The following is an 11,357-nucleotide window of genomic DNA, read 5'->3' on the forward strand; positions in this document are numbered from 1 at the left end:
CCAGTTAGTGTTTATAAAATACTTTGTGCATGGATTCATTATATTCTTTATCATGTTGTATTAAAGATATATGTTGAATTGTCTGTCAACCCACCCATATTAGAAGCTCCTTGGCAGCAGGGTATATGTATCTTAGTTTATTGTTCCAACTCTTATATAGTAGGGGACATATGGCACATTCTCATTACATGTGTGTTTAATGGATGAATGGATAGAATAAATAGATGGATGGAAAGATGACTGAGTAAATGTAGCTTGCTTTGTTTGGGAAACTGAGTCTAGATTCTGCACTTGCAGAACATTTATCATCAGGGACATTTGATATCACTCATGATAAGAAATGGTGGTTTCACTGGCTCTTAGGAAATCAGATAGAAGTCACATAGTAATGGTCTCTTAATATTAGGACAGAGTGAAGTTATGACACACTGATTTTCTTTGGGCTAGATTGATTAGTGTAAGGGATCCTCTACTGTTCCATTCATAGTGGGGACATGTACAAACCAAACAAGTTTGTGAAGATCATCAAGATTATAAACTGTATACATTACTAATTATTTGACCATGTTACTGAATTAATCTTTGAGTCCCTATCTTCAAGAAGTGAACAATTGTTCTAATCATTTTATTCTGCAAATTGACAATGCTAACCAATTGAAGTATAAATATTCCTTGCTCTGGGATCACTTTGGATGATTAAATTGTCAGACATTTTCCGAGGTTGATTTTGATCCTTCAGTCTCCATTTCCTTTGTTTTATCTTAACAAAGTTGAAGGAATAAATTGTGTACGTGTGAATATATAATACTCTGCATTTTCTAGTAAGCACGAAGATATAAATGACTGCATTAGTTTAGCTATAAATGGACAACAATAAGATATTGCCCATTGCCATGGATTGCTTTGAGTATTAAATGAACTAATATATATATAAAACTACTAGCATATGTATGATTTGAAAATTAGGTGATTAAATATGTATCAATCTCCTGAATACATGTAAAGCTTATCTGCCAATTACAATGTAATGGTATATCATTGTTCATTATTTTTTTTACTATTATATTACTATTTGATTTAAAGAAACCGTAAAGATTTGATTTCCAGAAGAAATTAGGCATTTCAAAAATATCTGTGAAGCATTCCAAATGTTCTGAGATGTTGCTGGAAACCAAAAAAACAAAACAAAACAAAGCAAAACAAAAGAAAGAAAGAAAGAAAGAAAGAAAGAAAGAAAGAAAGAAAGAAAGAAAGGAGATAGAAAACAACCCAAAAAACAAAAATGCAGAAGTCAATATTCAAAATAGTGACCTTCAGCATATTAAAACACCTGTCCTACTATGAAGACTGCCTGAGTACACAGTACAACGCCATTAATTTGTTCTTATTTTTTTACTATTTTCTGAAACTTATAGGCTAGTTTGAATTTTTCTTTTAATTTTAGTGCAATTTCCTTTTAAAAAAACTTAAGCTGATTCTTTCTCATCATCCATCCGTTGTGTTATGGATATGAGATTGCATAAAAAAATTATCAGCTTCCTTAATAGGGCCTATTAAATCTGAGACATGTTTTCATTTTCTAAAATGTTAGTTTAAAATAAATAAACTACAATGTATTTGGCTTTGTTGTTGCTGCCATCATTGTTTTTATTTTTTTAAGCTTTTGTTTAAATTCTAGTTAGTTAACATATAATGTAAGATTCATTTGAAATATACAATACAGTGATTCAACACTTCCACAGGACACCCAGTGCCCTCCCTAATCCCCATCACCTATTTCACCCATCCCCTCTGCCAACCTCCCGTCTGGTAACCATCAGTTTGTTCTCTATAGTTCAGAGTCTGTTTCTTGGTTTGCCTCCTTCTCTCTTTTTTCCCCCCTCTCTTTGCCCCTTTGTTTTGTTTTTTAAATTCCACATATGAGTGAAATCATATAGTATTTGTCTTTCTCTGACTGATATATTTCATTTAGCATAATACTCTCTAGCTCCATCCACGTTGTTGCAAATGGTAAGATTTCATTCTTTTTGATGGCTGAGTAATATTCCGTTATATATATACCACATCTTCTTTATCCATTCATCAGTTGATGAACACTTGGGCTGTTTCCGTAGTTTGTTATTGTTGATAATGCTACTACAAATATTGGGGTACACGTATCCCTTTGAGTTAGTGTTCTTGTATTCTTTGGGTAAATACCTGGCAGTACAAATGCTGGGTCATAGGGTAGTTCTATTTTTAACTTTTTAAGGACCCTCCATACTGTTTTCCAGAGTGGCTGCACCAGCTTGCATTCCCACCAACAGTGTAAGAGGGTTCTCCTTTCTCTACATCCTTGTCAGCACCTATTGTTTCTTGTGTTGCTGATTTTAGACATTCTGACGGGATTGAGGTGACGTCTCACTGTGGTTTTGATTTGTCTTTCCCTGATGACCACTGGTGGTGAGCACTTTGGCTCTGCTGGCTCTAATCATCATCACTACCTTTGCTCTGATGTCTGTTGACCATCTGTAGGTCTTCTTTGGAAAACTGTCTATTCATGTCTTCTGCCCATTTTTTGACTACAGTGTATTTGTAAACTATAAAATTGTGAAGAGTTTATCTAACCCAAAGTTTCTATTGACATTTTGGGCCAATATTTCTTTCTTGGGGAGGAAGAGAGGCCTATTCTGCACATTTTAGGGTGTTATGCAGCATTCTGATCTCTGTTCACCAGATGTCAGTAGCACCCTCCCTGTCCAGGACAGCTAAATGTATCCAAACATTGCCAATGTCTCTTTGGAGGCAAAATTACCCCTGAGTGAGAACCACTGAACTTAGTCAAGACTATTCCTTTGTCTATAAAACAAGTGAAACCCATAAGAGTGAGGTTACTGCCTGCATATATCAGAATAATAATTCTGTAAAAACATCTCAGATGAGATATTATTTTGTTCTGCCTTATATCCCTAATGTTGATTTATTTCTTTTTTTCTTATTTTAATTTTTTTATTATATTATGTTAGTCACCATACAGTACATCCCTGGTTTCTGATGTAAAGTTCGATGATTCATTAGTTGCGTATAACACCCAGTGTAGCAAGCACTGTGTGCCCTCCTTACTACCCATCACCGGTCTATCCCATTCCCCCACTCTCCCTCCCCTCTGAAGCCCTCAGTTTGTTTCTCATAGTCCATAGTCTCTCATGCTTCTTTCCCCCTTCTGATTACCTCCCCTTCCTTTATCCCTTTCTTCCCCTACCGATCTTCCTAGTTCTTATGTTCCATAGATGATTTCTTTCTTTCTTTTTTTAAAAAGATTTTATTTATTTATTTGACAGAGACAGCCAGCGAGAGAGGGAACACAAGCAGGGGGAGAGGGAGAGGAAGAAGCAGGTTCATAGCTAAGGAGCCTGATGTGGGGCTCGATCCCATAACGCCGGGACCACGCCCTGAGCCGAAGGCAGAAGTCTAACCGCTGTGCCACCCAGGCGCCCCTAACCCAAAGTTTCTATTGACATTTTGGGCCAATATTTCTTTCTTGGGGAGGAAGAGAGGCCTATTCTGCACATTTTAGGGTGTTATGCAGCATTCTGATCTCTGTTCACCAGATGTCAGTAGCACCCTCCCTGTCCAGGACAGCTAAATGTATCCAAACATTGCCAATGTCTCTTTGGAGGCAAAATTACCCCTGAGTGAGAACCACTGAACTTAGTCAAGACTATTCCTTTGTCTATAAAACAAGTGAAACCCATAAGAGTGAGGTTACTGCCTGCATATATCAGAATAATAATTCTGTAAAAACATCTCAGATGAGATATTATTTTGTTCTGCCTTATATCCCTAATGTTGATTTATTTCTTTTTTTCTTATTTTAATTTTTTTATTATATTATGTTAGTCACCATACAGTACATCCCTGGTTTCTGATGTAAAGTTCGATGATTCATTAGTTGCGTATAACACCCAGTGTAGCAAGCACTGTGTGCCCTCCTTACTACCCATCACCGGTCTATCCCATTCCCCCACTCTCCCTCCCCTCTGAAGCCCTCAGTTTGTTTCTCATAGTCCATAGTCTCTCATGCTTCTTTCCCCCTTCTGATTACCTCCCCTTCCTTTATCCCTTTCTTCCCCTACCGATCTTCCTAGTTCTTATGTTCCATAGATGATTTCTTTCTTTCTTTTTTTAAAAAGATTTTATTTATTTATTTGACAGAGACAGCCAGCGAGAGAGGGAACACAAGCAGGGGGAGAGGGAGAGGAAGAAGCAGGTTCATAGCTAAGGAGCCTGATGTGGGGCTCGATCCCATAACGCCGGGATCATGCCCTGAGCCAAAGGCAGGCGCTTAATGACTGCGCCACCCAGGCGCCCCCATAGACGATTTATGTCTAACATCTACTGCATGAACACAGAAAATTGACACATAATTTTAATAATGTAAGCATAAATTTAAAGCTGAATGCATNTCATAGATGATTTATGTCTAATATCTACTGCATGAACACAGAAAATTGACACATAATTTTAATAATGTAAGCATAAATTTAAAGCTGAATGCATATATATTAAGAAGTGGGCTACAGTTAAGAAAAAATTATAATAAAGTAGGGTATTTATGTTCATCACATCTCAGGAGATTTATTTTTCTGCTTCTGTATATGATGAGAAAGAGAAAATGTTACCAGAGAAGCTATGTTACATTTCGGTTACAAGAAGGAGACAAACTTAAAATCCTAAAAATGGTGTACCTTCTGTAATAATATCTGCATTTTAATGTGGATCTCTATTCAGGTCAGAAATAAAATCTATGTGACCATTTTACATCTTTATTACCCTTACACTGAGCATTGGAGGGTAGGGACAAGTGAATTTCATGGCAGGAGTTAAAAAATAGCATTTTTTTCTAGTGACATGAAACACACAAACAAAAAAAAAATATTTTGGTTGTATTTAAAAGATATATTCAAAAGAATACACCCATATGTGATGTTCGTCTGAGAAATAAATAAAAAATACTTTCTTGGAACACGTGAGATGTTTGCTGAGTTGATAGAGATGAATGGTGAGTTTTGAGAATCCATACGCTCTGTCAGCTGCTAAGAATGGTGAGGACACGTCATAATTAATAACTGATACATTGGTATTACTTCTAATTAAGCACGTATACGCTCCATTGCGTTGTTATATAAACATAGTCATCATTGTTTATGAAAAACCAGGATTTTATCAGCACATATCATTTTCCTCCTATAAGAAGGTAAGAGTTTATGCTCCACAAAAATCATTTCTGTTTTATGTGTTCTTGAGCAAACTGAAGAAAATTTCCTGGCACTGCCTCCTGGTGTCACCCCTCCTCACAGATGGAAGCAATATCAAGTACACTGTTCTCATCACTGTTTATCCCATTGTGAGATAACATATGATAATCTGCCTGCATGAGCCATCATTGCTGAGAAGCAGGATATATATTAACGTATATTCTTATGGAAGCAACAATCCCTCCTTCCCATCAGGGGATAGCGTCTAATACCCATACGTCACAGCCAAACCCTGTTTTAACCCTTTTCTGCAAACTCAAAAATCACTAGTTGGGAGAGCACCAGGTCCTAAAGCTTGATTTTGAAACTGAAAAACAAGCCTTACAATTGAGACCATGCAAGACGATGAAACCCTGGCATTGCCACAAAGGGGCGCCACCACACATCTGGGTGAGCTAGGGCTGGAGTCCAGATCTTTCAGGTGGAGCTATAAAAATAATGCCGGAGTATGTGACCTGAGTTGCCCTGTCAGCATTTTTTTCTGGTTGCATATTGCTCTGCCACAAAACCTAGTGGCTAAAAACAATCACCATTTGTTTTGCTCAGGAATCTACCATGCGGGGAGGGCTAGATAATGATAGTCCCCTTGCTCCCCAGTGTCTGGTGTCTCACTTAGGATCACTTGAATAGCTGGGACTGGAATAGCTAGAGGTTGGCTGGGCATCTCTTTTTCATGCAGTCTTAGGGCATCTCCTTTTGGTCTTTCCAAGTTTTCCTTTCAAAAAATAGCCTTAGGATAACCCAAGAGCAAGTGTTCCAAAAGACTAAGGCAGATGCCACTAGCCTCTCATGTCCTAACCTCGGAAGTCCCAGAACATAATTCCTTCTGTCTTCTGTTAAGAAGTAAGTCATGTAGGTGACCCCAGATTCCAGGGGAGGTGTGTCAATGATACAGCCATCTTTGATCCACCACAGCATTGAATCATAATTGATTTTCTTAACTTCTCAACTCTATATACTTTTCATAGGCGGCAAAGAATTTGTTTTGAACAAATTAGCCCTTAACTCTAATTCTTTCTTTCCTATCCAAAATGGTGGCTCATGATTCCGACCACACTATGTCCGTGATCCTTTCCATTTCCACTACAAAGTGCTGTTGACATGATCCCTGACATTGCTGCAAGAGCAAGTATGTACATTTAGGATTGTGAACATAACAAAAAAGGTGTGGTTACACTTGAAGCCTTTTACTCCACCAGGAGTCAATCCAAGACTCCTCAAAGAGAAGATGTCCAAGGACAGTGATGGTACAATTTAGACAGTCATCTGGGCTTTTCCCCAATTCAGAAGACTGCTGATGTTGATCTACATGCAACCCAAGTTATGAACCAGGACGCATATACCTCCTTCGATAATTTAGAGAACAATGCTGAAGTTTAAAATTTTCCAGGACAAGTATTCCAGGCTGATTCACTTGCCCCCCAAATTGGGTGGTCTTCGTGATTATTTGGCATAGCATGACTGGCAGACTTTAGCTGTTCTTGTCAGCTCACTGACTGCATCCGATAAAAAGACCACCACTGAAGCTGTAATTAGATCTTTTTCACGTCTTAGAAATCTGAGAAGCACTGCTCCTTAAAACCCAAACTAAAGTATGGTAGTGAAATCATAGGTCGTGGAAGAGGTGTGGAAACATAAGGATGGTTAAGTGACAAGCCCCAAGGGTGCAGGCCATGTTCCCGTGTGGCTGACAGGGGTGGGCATTTATCCACATACAAAGGTTAGCCTTCTAGGAACAAATCGTCCAGTAAATGAGGTGTCATGTGAGTCACCCAGCCCATAGCTGTTACCACCATCATGAAAATAAGTGGTATATAAATAAGGCTAAACTCTGTGGCTACAGTGTAAAAATAGGTAATTTTGCTTAGAAACTTTTTCTAATGACCCTCTGGGTGGGTGTGGTAGGCAGACTAATGGCCCCCCCAAAGATGCCACCTCAACATTTATATGTTGGGAAGCATCAGTGTCCCCATGACTTGATGAAGATCGAGAACCTCTGGTCCAAGCCTCCTAAGTGCAAATACAATAAATTAGACAGGAGCTTGATCTGCGAGCTCAGCCTTCATGGTTAAGGAAACACCTTCCCCCCCCCCCCGGCTTAATCAGGGGAATGGAGTCCAATTACTGATGGAAGCTTTTGACATGTGCCTTCACTGCTCCCTCGCCTCAGCATTTTCCTTTACTGGCTTCACACCGATTTGTAGCTGATTTCCATGCAACTTTGCAAGAGGACAGCCTGTAAGAAATCACTCTTGAATACGTTAATCCTTACCTGTCATTTCTGAGGAATAGCCTATCTGCCTTAGCTTTTTAGATGAACAAGCATTGCTTCGCATTTCACTAGTGAATATATTTCCACAGAATTAATGTCAGCCACTATGATCAGTTGGAGTGCTGGCATCCATTTATAGAGGAATAGCCAATTGTTGATTATTCTGCTTGCAGTGCAAGTTTTTCATTGATTATTCTGGAATGCAACTCAATTATTCCTTTGAATATTAATAGTTACACATGCACAAATATCTTAATCGATCCTTTCATATTTTGTAATTTTTACAACTATTATTTATTTCTACCTAAAACTGCAAAAATGGTGAGTAAAGTAATATAAAAATATATTCGGTTTTTCAGCANGGAATGCAACTCAATTATTCCTTTGAATATTAATAGTTACACATGCACAAATATCTTAATCGATCCTTTCATGTTTTGTAATTTTTACAACTATTATTTATTTCTACCTAAAACTGCAAAAATGGTGAGTAAAGTAATATAAAATATATTCGGTTTTTCAGCTAACAGTTATCGTACAACTCAATACACCAGGCATTTTGTTAGGCACTGCTACAGAAAGACATAGAAAGATTTTGACTATGGGACTCTAATAAAAGGCTAGTACAAAGATATAAAATCTGACCTATATCTATAAAATAAGGTTAAAGAATGTCTTGAGCAGGAAGGGGGTTAAATGGTAGTGTTTGCCAGACATAGGTCTAGATGTTGAAGAATGCTGAGTATATATTAAGAAGGGCATGCTAGTAATTCTTCTTAAATTTTTCAATTTCCAATCCCTACCTGAATAACAAATCATTCTTCATATGATTTAATTTTGCATTATGAAAGTGAAATTACAAAAGCTTTTAAAATAATGATGGAGATTCCAATGTCTGTTCTAGGGTGCCTGGTGGCTCAGTTGGCTAAGCGTCTGTCTTCAGCTCAGGTCATGGTCCCAGGGTCCTGGATGAGTCTCACATTGGGGCTCCCTACTCGGTGGGGAGTCTGCTTCTCCTTCTCTACCTTTCCCACTGCTCATGCTCTCTCTCTTTCTCTCTCACTCTCAAATAAATAAATAAAAATCATAAAAAACAAAACAAAACTAATGCTTATCCTAGGGTATCTACTGTTTTACAATTTTTATTTAAAGTTATATGGATATTCTTTGTCCCCTTCTCCTCTCACTCTCTCTGTCTCTTCCCCCTCTCTTCCTTCCTTCTCCCATTCTTTCCCTCCTCCCTCCCTCCCTTCCTTCTTTCCTTCCTTCCTCTTCTGTCCTTTCTTTCTTTGTTATTTAATACTGGATTTCATGGATGCATATAGAAAGATACATTTTTTAATCCAATGTCACCAGAATTCCATGAATACTATGTGAGATTCTCAATATAATGAAGTTTTCAGTGTGTAATCAGCAATTGATAAACTAAGTTATCAATATGTCAAACTTCAAATATAATTTATCTAAAAAGCTGGAAATTAATGTGAATAGTGATTTTGTTTTGGAATATTGAACAAATCATTCCCCATGTATTTCTTGAAATGTGAATTGTTTGTTAGCTTCAAGAACCACTTTTCCACACAGAAAAGACTTTCCACTGTTAATTTTCCATTATTTTACTTAACAAGTGATATTTTGCTGTAATAAACATAAAAATCAAATTTTTCCTTACATTTTGATTCAAACTGCAAAACAGGGTAATCTAATTATATAACTAGTAAATTATAACAATCAGTTTTCAAGGGGCTCTTAAAAATTGCTATAATATATAATCTTATTTAATTAAACTGATTATATTTGAAATTGAATTTATATATTTCTTTTGATTTTCTCAAGCTTATTAGGTCAACAAATTAAATCAACACAAGAATATAAATGCTTTATATTTTAACACATGAATATATAAATATGTTGAATTCCAAATTGTCTTATTAATTTATACTGTTTAAAATCATACTAACATTTCCTTCAATTTTCAGCAAAACAACCAGTTCTAAGTCAGTTTCTGATTTTGTATTTGAAGTTGGTTTCACAAATATGATGAGTCTGATGATAAAATATAACAAGTTTTCTTAAACTCTGGGTTTTGTGAATTTATCATTTCTATAATAAATCCAACCTTCCTAGGATCCAAAATACTTTCTCATTTTTGAAGGAACTAACCCATCTCAAGAAAGTCAGCGATTCCATTGATTCCATTTCAAAAAACTTAAGTTGTGTATCAGCCAAGATATTTTTGGCCAGCAAGTATAGGATTTTCTTCTTGACATTGACACCGATCCTTGTTCGAGTTATTATAGCAATGACTTCACAAATTATGAAACAGTTGGTTTTAAAGTATATGCCATTAATCTGGCTACATTTAACCATATTGCTTTTTTTTTTCTTCTGCTTCTAATTTGCAACTCTAATTCATTATGTAGCTAACTCCATTCCTCACTGACTGTTTTGTTGGATTTGAAATTATTTTCTCTCATTACATGGCAATATATCCAATTTTGTATCTAAAGATGTTCTAATGTTTTATTGGATTCACAACTGCATATAATTTGGGATAATTATTTGTTTTTTTACAATATTTGGATTAACATGACTTCATTATTTTATTTATCTGCATATGTTGTAACTTACTCTGCTTTCATGTTAAAATTAATACACCTTAAAAAAACCATCCATCACCCTCTCCCAAACATACAGTAATAAATATATTATTTGTGTGATTAAGAGTGCCAAATATAAATTATGCAAAAAGCTAATAAAGCTATGTGAAATATATGCAAAATCTCCACAGTGTCTCACGTGTCTACACTTCAATAGAATGGAAGCTACAAAAGAATCATAAGACATAATCCACAGCTCTGTGATGTCTATTGAATTATCAGAGAAAAGAAAAGCACACTGTTTTACACAAATAAACCAAAAGGAGAGTATACAATTCAATTAATTCTGTGTGTATGTGCATGTGTGTAAAATCTCACAAAAATCTAATGTAAATTATTGTTAAAGTGGAGAGTATGATGTCATGCATTAATTTATATCAATTTCATAAGGAACCAATGAGGTTGATAGAACGTGTGTAAATGTCCCCATGTCACAGGAAAAAAAGACAATCTCAGCTGTTTCAACATGAGAACATTTGAAGATTTGTCTGAGCAGCATATATGCGAGTGGAACACATTTCTTTCGTTCCTACATTGCATTTACTCTCTGTTTTGTGCCTTTACCCCAAGACATGTGAGTGTTTTATTTATAAAAGGAAATGCATTTTATCAAAGTGAGGGCAAAGGCATCTAGTGAATGGCGACTGGGAAGGCCTGCAGGGTATGATAGCTCCAGTCTCGAGAGACCAGAAAGGATGCTAATGAGCCAACCTGTGGACATCTGAGATTCGCATCTACACATGACCCCGAAAGAAAAGCAACCGAACATTAAGAAATCTCTACTCTCAGCAATTAGTCATTTAAGAATCGTGAAAACCTGGTAGTCTTCACTGGATATTCTGCTTACTCTGAACTTGGCTTTGTTATGAATATATTTAAGAAGCAGTAACGTAGGTAGATTTAAATCTCTTAATATTTTCTATCTCCCCACACTAAAATAATCCATTACCAGCTACAGGATTTCAATATTGTTTCCAAATAGCCAGAAAACAATGTCCTAACTTGTGGGTTATTTATATTTCAAAGGTTTCAAAGGTTCTCATTTTATGGGAAAAGGGGCAATATTTGCATAATACCTACATTCAATATTCCCGTGTATGCATGTGTGTTCACAGTATTTAATAGTTG

Source organism: Ailuropoda melanoleuca, chromosome 16, assembly GCF_002007445.2.
Source record: "Ailuropoda melanoleuca isolate Jingjing chromosome 16, ASM200744v2, whole genome shotgun sequence".
NCBI lineage: Eukaryota > Metazoa > Chordata > Mammalia > Carnivora > Ursidae > Ailuropoda > Ailuropoda melanoleuca.